Raw genomic sequence first — 18,711 nt, 5'->3', positions numbered from 1 at the left:
GGTTAAGCGACTGCCTTCGGCTCAGGTCATGATCCCGGAGTCCCAGGATCGAGTCCCGCATCGGGCTCCCTGCTCGGCAGGGAGTCTGCTTCTCCCTCTGACCCTCCCCCCTCTCATGTACTCGCTCTCTCATTCTCTCTCTCTCGAATAAATAAAATCTTTTAAAAAAAAAAAAAAAAAAAAAAAAAAGATTTCATTGTCGATCTCACTTTTTCCCAAACACATTAGGCCCAAACTTCATTAGTAAACTTTTTTTTAATTAAAAAAATATGAGTAGAAGAGTGCACAAATCACAAAATGGAAACATTTTCACAAAATGGAAACAATTATAAACAGAATTAGATCAAGAAACAGAACACTATAAATAATTTAGAAGCTTTGCTTATGATCATTTTTATTCATGACCCTCCCCACTACCCTGACATGTAACACCATACATTATTTTTGCCAATCTGAATTTATAAAAATGAAGCCATACAGAATGCAGACTTTTGTGGCTGTTTTATTTTTAAACTTAAAAAAAATTAAACTGTTTATTTTGCAATAGTGGTAAATGCACATGCAGTTTTAAGAAACAGTATACACAGATTACATATAGCCTTCACCCAATATTCCCCAATGGCAAAATCGTGCATAACTCTAGCACCATATCACAACTGGAAAAGTGACATTAATACAAGCCACCAAACTTAATCAGATCTCACATTTTTACATGCACTTGTATGCACATATATTTAGTGCCAATATTCCTGTAACTGTAACTACAGCCAAGACATAGCTCCAAGAACAGTTCTAAACATCACAAGCGTCCCTTAAACATTTTGCTATCTCTTGGATAGCCACACTAACTTCCTATAGCATTCTCTCCACCCCGCCTCTCTTCTTTCCACCCTTACCCCTAATCCCTGGGAACTGGGAATTCCTTTTCTATCTCCCTTATTTTGTCTGTTCAAAAGTGTCACAGAAATGTAATTTCATGGTATGCCACTTTTAAGATTTGCTTATTTCACTTAGTGTAATTCCCCGAAGATCCATTCAAGTTATTGCATAGTTAGGAGTTCGTTCCTTTTCACTACTAAGTAGTATTCCATGGTATGGATGGACCACGGTTGTTTAAAAACGTACCAACTGGAAAAACAAAATTCACCCACTGAAGGACATTCGAGTTTTTTCCAGGGGTCAGTTATTCTGAATAGAGGTGCTCTGAGTGTTCATACGTGTGCTCTTTGTGAACATAAATTCTCAATTCCCTGGGAAAACGGAACAGGAGTGCAATTGACAGATCATACACATGTGTATGCTCAGTTTTGTTCTGTTTTGTTTTTCAGACACTGCCAAGCTAATATCCAAGGTATATCATTTTATACTCCCACTAATGTATGAGTCATCTGGTTTCTCCACATCCTTGCTAGCATTTGGTATTTTCATTATTTTTTTGTTTTGTCCATGATGATAGGTGTGTAATGGCATCTCACTGTGCCTCAATTTGCATTTTCCTAAAATGGCTAAGAATGTTGAGCATTTCATGAGCTTATTTGCCATCTGTATATCTTCTTAGTGAAATATCTACATCTCGTGTTCATTTTCCACTTGAATCATTTTCATATTTTTTTGTTTTGAGAGTTCATTATATAAACTACATACTTTTTTTGCCAGATAGACATTTTGTAAATATTTTCTCCCAGTATGTAGTGTGTTTTCTCATGCTCTTTACAAGATCTTTCACAGAGCAAAAGTTCTTTTTTTTAACTTTATTTTTATGAGGTCCAACTTATTCATTTTTCCATTTATGGTTCATGATTTTGGTGTCAACACTAAGAACTTTTTGGCCAGCCCTACATCTTGTCTTGTCTACAAGAAGTTAATGTTTTAATATTCTAACAGGAATTTCATGAAACCTACAGATCAATTAGGAGAGAATTAACATCTTTACTATCTTGATTTTTTCAGTCTATGAGGATGGTGTGTGTCTCCGCTTATTTAGTTCTTTTCAAAAATTTATTTCATTAGCATGCTGTAACTGTCATATAGATACTGAAATACTAAGTTTTTAATGTAAGTAATTTATATTTCTTCAGACTGTGTTTTCTTTTTTCTTTTTTAAAGATTTTATTTATTTATTTGAGAGAGAGAATGAGATAGAGCGAGCATGAGAGGGGGGAGGGTCAGAGGGAGAAGCAGACTCCCTGCTGAGCAGGGAGCCCGATGCGAGACTCAATCCCAGGACTCCAGGATCATGACCTGAGCCAAAGGCAGTCGCTTAACCAACTGAGCCACCCAGGCGCCCCCAGACTGTGTTTTCTTTTATACTGTAGGAATCCCACATTTTCCCATCTTCCTGAGCACTTGATATCTACTGTTTGTCTTCTTAATGTCTTTTTGTGTTATTTTAGTGGTATAATATTATAATTTAAATATTTCTTGATCATTAACAGTGTTGAGGTCATTTTCTTATTTCTTCTCTTCTACAGAGTACTGCACAATTCATTTGCCTATTTTTTTACCAAGTTGTCCGTGTAGTTGTCTGTGTCTTGTACTCCCAATCAGTAGATTGAGAGTAATACACACACACACAAAATGATGTATGTATGTACACACGTATATACATACATATATATTCTAGATATGCTTTTTGTCAAATGTATACATTGCAAATATCTCCTCCCCATACTTTCTGTCAAATGTATATACTGCAAATATCTTTTCTCCATATGTATTTTATTTCTTATTCTATAAGTGGTGTTCCCAGATGAACAACTTCATAACTATAATAAAGTCCAGTTTATAAATGTTTACTGAATAAAGCTTTTTTTCTGAGTTTAAGAATTGTCTACTTCAGGGGGGCAGAGCAAGATGGCGGAGGAGTAGACCTGGATTTCGTCTCCTCTCAGGAATTCAGCTGGATAGGGATCAAACCATTCTGAACACCTACAAACTCAACAGGAGATTGAAGAAAAGAAGAGCAACAACTCTCTCATCAGAAAAGCGACCACTTTCTGGAAGGTAGGATGTGCGGAGAAGTGAATCCGAGGCGATATTCGGGAGGATAGACAGTGGGGGAGGGACCTCCGTCGGCCGTTTCTGGCAAGTGATAGAACCACGGAGTACACAATCGGAACTTTTAAAAGTCTGCTCTGCCGAGGGACGTCACTCTGGTGGCTAAGCGGGGGGTGGAACCCTCTGGGACAGTGTGGTCTCAGGATCCTCGGGGTCACAGAAAGACCGGGGGTGCCTGAGTGTGGCAGAGCTCCCAGGTAATGGAGTAGGGAAGCCGGCTGCAGAGGTGGAACCCAGGCGCGGGCTCTCAGCTCGGGGTTGCCATAAACCGTGATCCGCGGCACAGTCGGGCCCCTGCTCCTCCAGCAGGGACCCAACAAGCGGCAGATCCGGGGAGACTCACCTTCCTCCCCCGGGAGGAGCCGCGCGGGAGTGCACCGCAGGGATCTGCTGGGTTTGGAGACTCCACCCGGGGTCGGGTGCCAGAGATAGAAACGCGCGGTCACAGGCCGGGTGAGCACGGAGTGCGGCTGGAGACCGGGGAGACGGGAGTGACTGACGGCTTTTCTCTGGGGGCTCACTGAGAAGCAGGACCCCGAGTTCTCGGCTCCTCCGGGGCGGAGATTGGGAGGCCGCCATTTTCACTCTCCGCCTCCAAAGCTGTACGGAAAGCTCGCAGGGAACAAAAGCCCCGGAGAGCAAACCCGAGCAGATTACTTAGCCGGGAGGGGGCAAGGGCGGGGCAATTCCGCCTCCGGCAGAGACATTTGGAAACCACGGCAACAGGCCCCTCCCCAGAAGATCAGCGAGAACAGCCAGCCAAGACCAAGTTTACCGATCAATGAGAACGGCAGAACTCCAGCTCTAGGGGACTACTGCACATAGAATTCATGGCTTTTTTACCATGATTCTGTAGTCTTTCAAAGTTAATTTTTTTTTAACTTTTTTTCTTTTTTTTTCTTTTTGAATTTTTCTTTTTCCCTTTTTCAACCAACATCTTATCAATCCCTTTTTTTAAAAAAAAAAAAAACATTTTTATTTTTCATTTTTAGAGTCATATTCTATCCCTTCATAGTAGTTACCTGTATTTCTGGCTTATATATATAAGTTGTTCTCTCTTTAAAATTTTGAGATAGTTTCTTCTAACAGATCAAAATATACCCTAAATCTCTAGTATATGGTGTTTTCTATTCCCCTGCATGATCACATCCTCTCCCTTTTTTTTTTCTTTTTTTAAATCCTCTTCTTTCTTTTTTCAAACAACTTCTTATCAATTCCTTTTATAAAATTTTTTATAATTTCCATCTTTACAGTCATATTCCATCCCTTCATCATATCAACCCTTATTTTTGTACATATATAAGTTTTTCTTTCTTTAAAATTTTGGGAGGCACTTTCTTCTAAAAGACCAAAATACAAATCTAGTGTGTGGCACTGATCTATATACCAGCCTGATCATATTTGATCACATTCTGGTTTTTTTGTTGTTGTTGTTTTGTTTTGTTTGTTTTTGTTTTTATCTTTATCTTTTTCTTTTTTTTTCTTTTTCTTTTTTCTCTCTTTCCCTTTCTTTTCCCACTGCTTCAGGTTTTTTCTGATTTGTTTAGAGTATATTTTCTGGGGACGTTGTTACTCTGCTAGCATTTTGTTCTCTCATTAATCTATTCTCCTCTGCACAAAATGACAAGAAGGAAAAAATCACCTCAACAAAAAGAACTGCCAGGGACCTACTCAATACGGACATTAGTACGACGTCAGACCTAGAGTTCAGAATCATCACTTTAAAGATACTAGCTGGGCTTGAAAAAAATATGGAAGTTATTAGAGAAACCCTTTCTGGAGAAGTAAAAGAACTAAAATCCAACCAAGTAGAAATCAAAAAGGCTATTAATGAGGTGCAATCAAAAATGGGGGCGCTAACTGCTAGAATAAATGAGGCAGAAGAGAGAATCAGTAATATAGAAGATTAAATGATGGAAAATAAAGAAGCTGAGAAAAAGAGAGATAAACAACTACTGGATCACGAGGGCAGAATTCGAGAGATAAGCGATACCATAAGACGAAACAACATTAGAATAATTGGGATCCCAGAAGAAGAAGAAAGAGAGAGAGGGGCAGAAGGTATAATGGAGCAAATTATAGCAGAGAACTTCCCTAATTTGGGGAAGGAAACAGGCATGAAAATCCAGGAAGCACAGAGAACCCCTCTCAAAATCAATAAAAATAGGTCAACAGCCCGACATCTAATAGTAAAACTTACGAGTCTCATAGACAAAGAGAAAATCCTAAAAGCAGCTTGGGAGAAGAGATATGTAACCTACAATGGTAGAAACATTAGATTGGCAACAGACCTATCCACAGAGACCTGGCAGGCCAGAAAGGACTGGCAGGATATATTCAGAGCACTAAATGAGAAAAATATGCAGCCAAGAATACTCTATCCAGCTAGGCTGTCATTGAAAATTGAAGGAGAGATAAAAAGCTTCCAGGACAAACAAAAACTAAAGGAATCTGCAAACACAAAACTAGCCCTACAAGAAATATTGAAAGGGGTCCTCTAAGCAAAGAGAGACCCTAAAACAACATAGACCAGAAAGGAACACAGACAATATACGGTAACAGTCACCTTACAGGCAATACAATGGCACTAAATTCCTAACTTTCAATAGTTACCCTGAATGTAAATGGGCTCAATGCCCCAATCAAAAGACACAGGCTATCAGACTGGATTAAAAAACAAGACCCATCGATATGCTGTCTGCAAGAGACTCATTTTAGACCCAAAGACACCCCCAGATTGAAAGTGAGGGGGTGGAAAACCATTTACCATGCTAATGGACACCAAAAGAAAGCTGGGGTGGCAATCCTTATATCAGACAAATTAGATTTTAAACCAAAGACTGTAATAAGAGATGAGGAAGGACATTATATCCTACTTAAAGGGTCTATCCAACAAGAAGATCTAACAATTGTAAATATCTATGCCCCTAACATGGGAGCAGCCAATTATATAAGGCAATTAATAACAAAAGCAAAGAAACACATTGACAACAATACAATAATAGTGGGGGACTTTAACACCCCCCTCACTGAAATGGACAGATCGTCTAAGCAAAAGATCAACAAGGAAATAAAGACTTTAAATGACACACTGGACCAAATGGACTTCACAGACATATTCAGAACATTCCATCCCAAAGCAACGGAATACACATTCTTCTCTAGTCCCCATGGAACATTCTCCAGAATAGATCACATCCTAGGTCATAAATCAGGTCTCAACCGGTACCAAAAGATGGGAATCATTCCCTGCCTATTTTCAGACCACAATGCTTTGAAACTAGAACTCAATCACAAGAGGAAAGTAGGAAAGAACTCAAATACATGGAGGCTAAAGAGCATCCTACTGAAGAACGAATGGGTCAACCAGGAAATTAAAGAAGAATTAAAAAAATACATGGAAACCAATGAAAATGAAAACACAACTATTCAAAATCTTTGGGATGCAGCAAAGGCAGTCCTAAGAGGAAAGTATATAGCAATACGATCCTTTCTCAAGAAGCAAGAAAGGTCTCAAGTACACAACCTAACCCTACACCTAAAGGAGCTGGAGAAAGAACAGCAAATAAAGCCTAAACCCAGCAGGAAAAGAGAAATAATAAAGATCAGAGCAGAAATCAATGAAATAGAAACTAAAAGAACAGTAGAACAGATCAACGAAACTAGGAGTTGGTTCTTTGAAAGAATTAACAAGATTGATAAACCCCTGGCCAGACTTACCAAAAAGAGAAGAGAAATGACCCAAATCAACAAAATCATGAATGAAAGAGGAGAGATCACAACCAACACCAAAGAAATACAAACAATTATAAGAACATATTATGAGCAACTCTATGCCAGCAAATTAACTAACCTGGAAGAAATGGATGCATTCCTAGAGATGTATCAACTACCAAAACTGAAGCTGGAAGAAATAGAAAACCTGAACATTCCTATAACCACTAAGGAAATTGAAGCAGTCATCAAAAATCTCCCAAAAAACAAAAGCCCAGGGCCAGATGGATTCCCAGGGGAATTCTACCAAACATTTCAAGAAGAATTAATACCTAGTCTTCTGAAACTGTTCCAAAAAATAGAAATGGAAGGAAAACTTCCAAATTCATTTTATGAGGCCAGCATTACCTTGATCCCAAAACGAGACAAAGACCCCATCAAAAAGGAAAATTACAGACCAATATCCCTGATGAACATGGATGCAAACATTCTCACCAAAATACTAGCCAATAGGATCCAACAGTACATTAAAAGGATTATTCACCACGACCAAGTGGGATTTATCCCTGGGCTGCAAGGTTGGTTCAACATCCGCAAATCAATCAATGTGATACAATACATTAACAAAAGAAAGAACAAGAATCATATGATCCTCGCAATAGATGCAGAAAAAGCATTTGACAAAGTACAGCATCCTTTCTTGATCAAAACTCTTCAGAGTATAGGAATAGAGGGTATATACCTCAATATCATAAAAGCCATCTATGAAAAACCTACAGCGAATATCATTCTCCATGGGGAAAAACTGAGAGCTTTTCCCCTAAGGTCAGGAACGCGGCAGGGATGTGCACTATCACCACTGCTATTCAACATAGTATTGGAAGTCCTAGCCACAGCAATCAGACAACAAAAAGAAATCAAAGGCATCCAAATCGGCGAGGAAGAAGTCAAACTCTCACTCTTTGCAGACGATATGATACTTTATGTGGAAAACCCAAAAGACTCCACCCCAAAACTGCTAGAACTCATACAGGAATTCAGTCAAGTGGCAGGATATAAAATCAATGCACAGAAGTCAGTGGCATTCCTATACACCAACAACAAGACAGAAGAAAGAGAAATTAAGGAGTCGATCCCATTTACAATTGCACCCAAAACCATAAGATACCTAGGAATAAATCTAACCAAAGAGACAAAGGATCTGTACTCAGAAAACTATAAAATACTCATGAAAGAAATTGAGGAAGACACAAAGAAATGGAAAAACGTTCCATGCTCATGGATTGGAAGAACAAATATGGTGAAGATGTCAATGCTACCTAGAGCAATCTACACATTCAATGCAATCCCCATCAAAATACCATCCACTTTTTTCAAAGAAATGGAACAAATAATCCTAAAATTTGTATGGAACCAGAAAAGACCCCGCATAGCCAGAGGAATGTTGAAAAAGAAAAGCAAAGCCGGCGGCATCACAATTCCGGACTTCCAGCTCTATTACAAAGCTGTCATCATTAAGACAGCATGGTACTGGCACAAAAACAGACACATAGATCAATGGAACAGAATAGAGAGCCCAGAAATGGACCCTCAACTCTATGGTCAACTCATCTTTGACAAAGCAGGAAAGAATGTCCAATGGAACAAAGACAGTCTCTTCAACAAATGGTGTTGGGAAAATTGGATAGCCACATGCAGAAGAATGAAACTGGACCATTTCCTTACACCACACACAAAAATAGACTCCAAATGGTTGAAAGACCTCAATGTGAGACAGGAGTCCATCAAAATCCTAAAGGAGAACACAGGCAGCAACCTCTTTGACCTCAGCCGAAGCAACTTCTTCCTAGAAACATCGCCAAAGGCAAGGGAGGCAAGGGCAAAATGAACGATTGGGACTTCATCAAGAGAAAAAGCTTTTGCAAAGCAAAGGAAACAGTCAACAAAACCAAAAGACAACCAACAGAATGGGAGAAGATATTTGCAAATGACATATCAGATAAAGGGCTAGTATCCAAAATCTATAAAGAACTCATCAAACTCAACACCCAAAGAACAAAGAATCCAATCAAGAAATGGGCAGAAGACATGAACAGACATTTTTCCAAAGAAGACATCCAAATGGCCAACAGACACATGAAAAAGTGCTCAATATCGCTCGGCATCAGGGAAATCCAAATCAAAACCTCAATGAGATACCACCTCACACCAGTCAGAATGGCTAAAATTAACAAGACAGGAAATGACAGATGTTGGCGGGGATGCGGAGAAAGGGGAACCCTCCTACACTGTTGGTGGGAATGCAAGCTGGTGCAGCCACTCTGGAAAACGGTATGGAGGTTCCTCAAAAAGTTGAAAATAGAGCTACCATACGATCCAGCAATTGCACTACTGGGTATTTACCCCAAAGATACAAATGTAGGGATCCGAAGGGGTACGTGCACCCCGATGTTTATAGCAGCAGTGTCCACAATAGCCAAACTGTGGAAAGAGCCAAGATGTCCATCAATAGATGAATGGATAAAGCAGAGGTGGTATATATATACAATGGAATATTATGCAGCCATCAAAAGGAATGAGATCTTGCCATTTGCAACGACGTGGATGGAACTGGAGGGTATTATGTTGAGTGAAATAAGTCAAACAGAGAAAGACATGTATCATATGATCTCACTGATATGAGGAATTCTTAATCGCAGGAAACAAACTGAGGGTTGCTGGAGTGGGGGTGGGGTGTGAGGGATGGGGTGACTGGGTGATAGACACTGGGGAGGGTATGTGCTCTGGTAAGCGCTGTGAATTGTGCAAGACTGTTGAATCTCAGATCTGTACCTCTGAAACAAATAATGCAATATATGTTAAGAAAAAAAAAGAAGGTAGCAGGAGGGGAAGAATGAAGCAGGGGAAATCGGAGGGGTAGACGAACCATGAGAGACGATGGACTCTGAAAGAGGGTTCTGGGGGGGAGGGGGGTGGGAGGATGGGTTAGCCTGGTGGTGGGTATTGAGGAGGGCACGTTCTGCATGGAGCACTGGGCGTTATGCACAAACAATGAATCATGCACAAACTAATGATGTAATGTATGGGGATTAACATAAGAATAAAAAAAAAAAAAGAATTGTCTACTTCAAGTTATGGCTCCTCTGTTAATTTTTTTCCTTCTGTGCTTTATATTTTTATCCCACATCCCTTTATTAAATAAATATTTTGGGGTGCCTGGGTGGCTCAGTCGGTTAAGTTTCTGCCTTCAGCTCAGGTCATGATCCCAGGGTCCTGGAATCAAGCCCAGAGTCAGGGTGCACACTCAGCAGGGAGTCTGCTTCTCTCTCCCTCTGCCCCTCCCCCCTACTCATGCTCTCTTTCTCTCTCTCTCAAATAAATAAAATATTTAAAAAAAGAGAAAACAAATATTTTCCCACACAGCACAGATAGAGAAATGTCACTTTAAAATTCAGAGTTAAGTTTCAGAGTTCTTTCCATGGAATATGTATATATATTCATCATAGCTGTACTGACCCTTCCTAACAGACAATATTTATAGGTTTCCCTTTTCTTTCAGCTAGCATTGTTTCAGATGATGATACTATTCCAATATTTCTCTTAGTGGTAAGACAATAACTATAAAGTGAGTAATCTAGCAGCTTCAGGGAATGGATATCAACTTAATATCTTAATTAAATCAGAATTCTGATTCAGTCTAGACCCATTCCAGACTCTTTATAGTAATAAAAAAAAACACAGTGATTTTCCTTTCTGCCATTTTGGCCTAAATTTAGATCACATTATCATGAATGAAGGTGGCTACGGAAATATATATTGTTCTAGAAGCTGTGAGACAATTTGGCATGTTCCTCAGAAGCTCTTGTACTGAGCCTTCAGCTGCCTGGGGGCCGACACAATGAAACCAAAACCAATTATCATAATATAGCACAATGCCTGTTCATATAATTTTTCTTAGAAATGAAACTAATTTAGAGAGGTATATGGGAAATAGAAGACCTTACCGGTTTAAAAAAAAAAAAAAGCAGTCAAACGCAACATATGCATATATTTGTGATTAAGAGTAATAAATACAAAGTGCTTGAATTTTATATATTGAGTGTATATATTATTTGTTAATAAATTGGGGTTATGCATGTAAACATCTGATCTTAAAACACTTAATACTTCAGAGTGTCTTTTTTTTTAAGATTTTATTTATTTATTTGACAGAGAGAGAGACAGTGGGAGAGGGAACACAAGCAGGGGGAGTGGGAGAGGGAGAAGCAGGCTTCCCACCGAACAGGGAGCCAGATGTGGGACTCGATCCCAGGACCCTGGGATCATGACCTGAGCCGAAGGCCGATGTTTAACTGACTGAGCCACCCAGGCGCCCTAGAGTGTCTTATTAAAGGCGTTTTTTTATTTCAAAAATGTCATTTTGGCAAGATTTGAGGGTGAGGCAATTTTTTTAGAATACTTTTAATAATATACTTTTCACACCTGCATTCTACAAAAGTAATAAAACATGAGCTTAAAGCATTAGAAAGAAATTTTAGTTAATAATACAACTTAATTTAGTACTTATAACAAATACAAAATCAGTAAGGCAAAACACATTATAATTACTTTGATATACAACTTAATATGTTTGAAATAAATGCTAATTACAGTATCAGCCAATATTGGACTTTTAATCATAGATAATTAGCCTTGTGATGAATAGTAACAATATTTAGAAGCTACCGCATGGTGTATATTTGCTGTACATGTCTACTATTTGTTGATGTTACCAGATTCTTATTTTGACTAGTTACACACTAATGGTATTTCTTCCTATATTTTTAGGAGATTATTTTTATCTTTGAAAATAAAATTGTGCAATATTAAATCACTCAACTGAAAAGAAATAACTAAGATTCTATTGTTTTTCATTGTTTCAAATGGTTTTTATTGAGACCTCCATCCTTACCTGAACAACATCCCCTCACTCACATTAAGGTGACCTGCTTCCTCTTTGCTAGGATGACAATGATGACATTTTCCAAGACAGAAGGATCTGTTATTTTCAAGCACATCTGCTTTCCCACATTATCGTTACAGGTAAAGATTTGATAGTATTTCATTTTACTTAAAATTAGTTCACGTCACACATACGACATATACTATATGGCTCTTTGGCCTGGATATATCCAATAGAAGAGTTAGAATAAAAGCTTAAAATACTCGGTATACAGTTTAAGACATTAAACTCTTTACCAAATTAGAGGATAAGGAAAGCAAAGTAAAACTGCTTGACACACGGCATTATTTTAATTCTAGCCTCCTCAGGACACACTGTGCAAAACACTCATCCTTCCCATGCCCACCATGCCATCACCAAGCCTTGCATTCACATGTAGCTTTAAAAGGCACTCAAAGAGAATGTTGCTTTCAGCTTTTCAGTTACCTTACACATATCGCAAAGGAACAATCCTAAATACACCGTTTAACTGAACTCCCAAACTGTAAAATAGATAGTAAGGCTTAAACCTACTACAGCAGAGAATGCTTTCCAGAAAAATTGAATCTTGGAGCACCTGGGTGGTCAGTGGGTTAAGCTACGGACTCTTGGTTTCAACTCAGGTCCTGATCTCAGGATCATGAGATCGGACCCTGGGTTGGGCTCTGCACTGGGCATAGAGCCTGCTTGAGATTCTCTCTTTCCCTCTCCCTTGCACTGTGCCCCTTCTCTCAAAAAAAAAAAAAAAAAATTAAATTAAATTAAAAATATAATAATAGAGTAAAAATAAACAAATTTTTTAAATGGAGCATATGATGAACTAATTGTTTAGAAATCACAGTAACAACTGCATAAATCGGGGGGCCTGGGTGGCTCAGTCAGTGAAGCGTCTGCCTTCGGCTCAGGTCACGATCCCGGAGTCCTGGGATGGAGCCCCGCATCGGGCTCCCTGCTCCGCGGGAAGCCTGCTTCTCCCTCTGCCTGCCGCTCCCCCTGCTTGTGTTCCCTCTCTCGCTGTCTCTCTCTCTCTGTCAAATAAATAAATAAAATCTTAAAAAAAAAAACAAAACTGCATAAACCACCTATATCCAGCACTTTCAGAGAAAACTTCTGAGACAAGGAGCATTACCTATCTCTTATTTATCCCACTTATCAAAATATTTGACACCTTCATCTTTTTTCTCTCCCTCCCATTCTCTAAACACTTCCACCAATGTTTCTTTAAAAATATATTCCAAATTACCGAGAATCTTAAATCACTAATCTAGCCTCCATCAGAATTATTATTTTATATGGGCAAAGATTGCATTTAGGAATGTACGGCGATTTTTTTTAAATACCACTGGAGGACAAATAAACTTCAGGAAACAATAATACTAGAAAACTCTGACATTGTATTTATCTTCTGCTTGTTCCAAAGTCATATTTTAGTGATCACTTTAAAAACGAAACTGCATTTGCTTGAGCTGACTTTCATTATTTATGCCTGTGGACTACAGTTTAATTTCGTACTACAGACAGATGATGTTTCCACTATATTAATTTAGGAAAAAAACTAGTTTTTATTGTCTTCGAAAGCTAAAAAGTTATGTCAACTGGCATATTATTCACACAGGTGGTTTAAGAAGTATTTCAAGTTGTTTTCTGAGAAATTGTTTACTAGCTTTTTAGAATTATTGAGAAAAGTTTCAATTATTCAATTATATCACTCCCTGCCAAATCTCTGATTATTTCAGTACTATGGCATAAATAAAATGGCCATGTACTTATTTAACATTAGCTACAAGACATTTTCCAAGCACTCAATAAATGCTGAATGATTTTATAAAGTAAGTATAAGCGACTTAATCGAGTAAAATTACAAAACTCCTTTCTGTAGAATTTATGGTTAGTATTAGGAGAAATACACACATAATAAAACAAATGGAAATTAACTTAGATATGTGAGTTTTGAGTTGAAACCTAATACACATCTTTGGGAAAACTGAAGTATCTCTGGGAAAGATGGAGCATATGATGAACTATCTTTGGGAAATATCTTTGGGAAAACTGAAAAGGAAGGAGTTCCTTGAGAAACTGTGACCTGACCAGGTTTTGAAAATCTTACGGAGAGGATCTTCAAGTTCCTGAGGCGGTGGGAAGACTGAGCATTCTCTGCCAGATTCACTTGGAGGACGAAGTGAGTCACTCATACTGGATCTGCTGAGGAAGGCTTCACCGAACTGACACCTCTTCTGTCATACTCTGTAACTACTAAACACCAAGAACATTCAGGAAACTGTGTAACTTTACTCCTGGCTTCTGAGTTGGCAGAGCATTGTTTAGACAGGTTACACTTGAGTCGGGTCCGTAGCAACACAAAAGTGAAATTACCATAACCACTGCTCTGTGCCTCACACAGGCTACCGTCACTCCATCCCCAACAACACTCCACTCGGGGGTGTCCTGACATTCAAGGTGGGAACACAGAGCCTTATAAAACAGACACATCTCACTATTGCTTGATCGATCACGTCCTGTGTGCCCAGCACTGAGCCAAGTGCTTTATATTGATTAGCCATTTACTTAAATGTCTTAACTATGATTCCCAGTTCCCAGATTTAGAAACAAACAAAGCCTTTTTTTTTTTTTTAAGATTTTATTTATTTATTTGGGAGAGAGAGAGAGAGCGCACAAAGAGCCGGGGAGGGGCAGAGGAAGAAGAGGAAGAAGCAGACTCCCAGCTCCCAGCTGATCAGGGAGCCAGACACGCTGGGGAGAACCCCCACCCCCGCAATCCTAGGACTCTCTGGGATCATGATCTGAACTAAAGGCAGTGAACCAACTGAGCCACCCAGACATGCTGCTGATATAAGTTCTTGATGTGATCTCTCCAACAGCCCTTGTGATCAGTATTTTTCCCTGCCTCCCAGAGCCTTCCCCTATGTGCCTCTTAGGTAAAACCACCATGTGGCTTACCAAAACCGAGCTTGTTAAGTTTGAATTGATCAATATGGCCTTAGCCTGGGATCCTTAAAGAATTCTACACATGGACTTTAATAAAAGTATGTGCCCCCAGGGTTCTGCCCTGTTGTCTGCCCTGTGTCTTGACCTCCCTCTGTGGCCTCTCAAAGTGTCCCAGGTTTTTCTTCCAGGACCGATAAATAATAAACTTGATTGCAATTCCTCCTGTTGTCTCTTGCTGAATTCACCAAGGCTCACAATCTAGTACCCTGTGCTTCACTTAGTAAGTGTCCATTTGACAAATTCATAACACAGATAAAAGCCCTTTGACTTATAAAACACTATTCACTCACTGTGCAACTTGTCAGATTACTGAAAATTTAAATAAGAGGAAACAGACAGAAAATGCACAAACACCAGCAAACAAAGTCTAAAGGATGTAATAAAGAAAAAAAAAAGACCTACAATCAGATCTTTAATTTTCTACCTCTTCTACAGCTACCTGCTATAGCAAAATAGACAAAAAACCTGGGGCACTGAGGGGATTCACTGTCTGATTCCCCTGCTCAGTTACTAGCTGGCTTTGCCAAGTTACTTAGCCTCTGTTATCCTTCCTTTTCACATTTGTTTGATTAGCTTCATAACAACTATCCTAATTAATGGTAATACTGGCCATACTCTAACTACAGGGATTAGCATAGAGTAGCTGCTCCATAAAGAAGAGGAAATAGGATTTTTAAAATATTTCCCCATCATAAAGAAAAATGAAACAAAATACTTCTCTCCAGAAGTTATGTGAATGAAAACAAAGGCACATTTTTTCAAACAATATTTTTATTGATATTGGGAACAAATTGGAATACATGAAAAGAGTAGGAAGCATTTACATATAAATCAAAATGAATCTCAAAATCAAAATAAAAAAGGTTAAATGGAAAAATGTTATTTTAATTTTTAAGTAGGAACCAGGATTGGAGTCAGAGAATGTTAAAAGTTGTAATTTATAGGTGAATAAATTAAAGCATGACATTGCTTGCAATGTAAACAAAGAAAATGAACCTGAGACAACAATATCTGAAAATTAATAAAGCAGAATTTAGAGATGAAATACAGAAAAGAAAATTACAGGCAAATATTCCAGTATTACATAAAGATGGAAAGCATGGCTGCTCTTAAGGGGAAAAATAAAGAGAAAGGCTTACCCAAAGCAACCCAAATGTTTATTTTTCTTACTTGGCAAAAGTTCCCATATTGCTCTTTTAAAGGGGAAGAAAAATAAAAGGCTGAGTTTCATTCTTATGAATAAAAGAAAATATGTGCGTTCCTGACTCCCAAACTTCCTGACCCCAAAAAGGCATTTAGCTTCCTTCTTTGAATTTCGTATCTTTATGATTTTAACCTGGTCCCAGATAAATCATTATAACTTTAAAATGTCGAAGCCTTTTGAAAGCACTAACCAGTTTCTTACCAAGTCAACTACACTGGCTACCTATATAAAATAGTGGTTGTATTTCTTACTTTGATTTAAAATTAAATTCCGTTAATAAAATTGAACGGCCTTGCTCTATTTTCCCAATGATGCTTTTACAAGTTGTACTTTGTTTACTTTAACTACATCCATCATGTTTTTAGTACTTTAGCCCAGACCCACTGAATTCCTCTTTCCACGTAGTTTCATCTCATAATGGAGATTATGGGTTCTTGTTTTTTCAGCTTGATGTTGGCTCACAGTCATGATTTTTCCTTGAATGGTCCAATCTACTTATAAAGCATTAGTATATTTACACAGGCAGACCGTAGTTAGTAATGAGAATATAGAAATAGAATTCACAATCTCAAAATCTGTTTTAGGGCTCATAGAGATTTCAGTTAAAGTAATAGATCCTTTGGGCAATTAACTATTTTTCTCATAATATTTGAGGGATAAACAAAGCATTTAACCACCTCATGACTTCAATCGGCGTTACTCAGTATGGTAAGGGATTTAAATTTATCCAGTGTTACTGTTCCTTGTTTTCACTTTAAGATGAAAAATGAAAAGTCTGGATATCTCAAACTGTTTTGTATCAGTCTAAGTCATTATGTCTATATTTTCCTTTATAAAACATTTCTGATAAAATGACTCTTCCATAATCTTTACAACCACCTTATGAGGCAAATAGTTATTTTCTGTTTTAAAGCAATAAACTGAAGTACTGAAATTTTAATTGGCTTGGTAACATTCATGCAGCTAGAATCAGATATTGAGAATCAAGCCAAATATACATATATAAATATATATACTTATATATTTATATATGTATAAATTTGCCCCTAAGTACCGTTTTAGTTGATTTTCTTAAGTTGATATGTGCCACAGTTTCATTACTATTCAGTTTAAAGCATTTTCTAGTTTCTATTGTGATATCATTAAAAATCCGTGGGCTAGGGGTGCCTGGGTGGTTCAGTCGTTGGGCGTGTGCCTTCGGCTCAGATCATGATCCTGGGGGCCTGGGATAGAGCCCCACATCGGGCTCCCTGCTCCACGGGGAGTCTGCTTCTCCCTCTCCCACTCCCCCTGCTTGTGTTCATTCTTTCGCTGTGTCTCTCCCTGTCAAATAAATAAATAAAACGTTTTTTAAAAAAAAATCCATGAGCTGGGACACCTGGGTGGCTCAGTCATTAAGCGTCTGCCTTCGGCTCAGGTCATGATCCCAGAGTCCTGGGATCAAGTCCCACATTGGGCTCCTTGCTCAGTGAGGAGCCTGCTTCTCTCTCTCCCTCTGCTGCTCCCCCTGCTTGTGCTCTCTCTCTGACCAAAAAAAAAAAAAAAAAAAAAATCCATGAGCTATTGAGAAGTATATTTGCTAATACTGGGGGATTTTTAAATTATCATTTTTCGTTCTGATTTTTTCAGCCATTTCCACTGAGGCCAAAGAAAATGCTCTCTATGATGCCAATGTTTTGAAATGTGTTCTGACTTTCTCTACTTTCCAGGCTGTGGCAGGTTTTGTAATTATCATTTGTCCTTCATGAAAACAATGGTAATATGCAGTCATTGAGTGCAAAAGCCTATACATGCTCATAATGTAAAGCTGGTTAAGATGTTTAAATCTTTTGTTTATCAAGAGATATCATTAAGAGAGTGAGGAGGAAAGCCGCACAGTGAGAAAATGTACACCAAGTATTATGTCTAATGGAGAGATCTTCCCTTGAAGACTGAGCTCAAGGCATTACTATATAAACTAGTATTTAGTCACTGCTGTTAGACATAAGGCACCATTAAAATAAGAGTAAGAAATAAGAAGTGTGAGTTTGGAATTGAGTGGTACTACTATTATAATTATACATGACGATCATCTGCACAGGAAAAGCAGGAAAACAATGGCCACATCAGTGTAGAAGAAATGAGAACGCCATAAATAGCTTTGCAAAAATGGATTAGATATTTGGGGAAAAATAAATTTAGATTTGTATGTCACATCTTATATCAGAATACAGTTGGAAATTTAAATGTAAATAAGAAGGCTAATGAGAGAGAGAGAGAGAACATAAAAATAGTAGAAGGAGAAAATATAAAATTGTAGTAGTTGTGGTTTAAATCTAGGAGTGGGCATGATCTTTTTTAAGTATGACCCCCAAAACTAGAACTCATAAAAAAAAAAAAAAGGTGGTATGGGGCACCTGGATGGCTCAGTCGGTTGAGTGTTCAGCTCTTGATTTCAGCTCAGGTCATGGCCTCAGGGTCATGAGATCAAGCCCTGTGTCGGGCTCTGTGCTCAACCTTCTCCGTCTGCCCCTCCCCCCAGTCTCTCTATCTCTAAAATAAATAAATAATCTTAAAAAAAGGTATATCTAGTAATTAAAAAATAATAACATCCATAAGTACCAAAATTATGATGTATTTCAGATGCCTATATTCCTCAATAGACTTCTTAATTCTATGCAACTACAAAACAAACTCGAGGTATATTGTTATAGGATATTAACCAGATTAATGTTATTTTTATTGAAACAAAATAAAGATAAAAAAATAG

This window comes from Neomonachus schauinslandi, chromosome 7 (assembly GCF_002201575.2).
Source record: "Neomonachus schauinslandi chromosome 7, ASM220157v2, whole genome shotgun sequence".
Classification (NCBI taxonomy): Eukaryota; Metazoa; Chordata; class Mammalia; order Carnivora; family Phocidae; genus Neomonachus; species Neomonachus schauinslandi.
Note: the sequence above shows the minus strand (reverse complement) of the source record.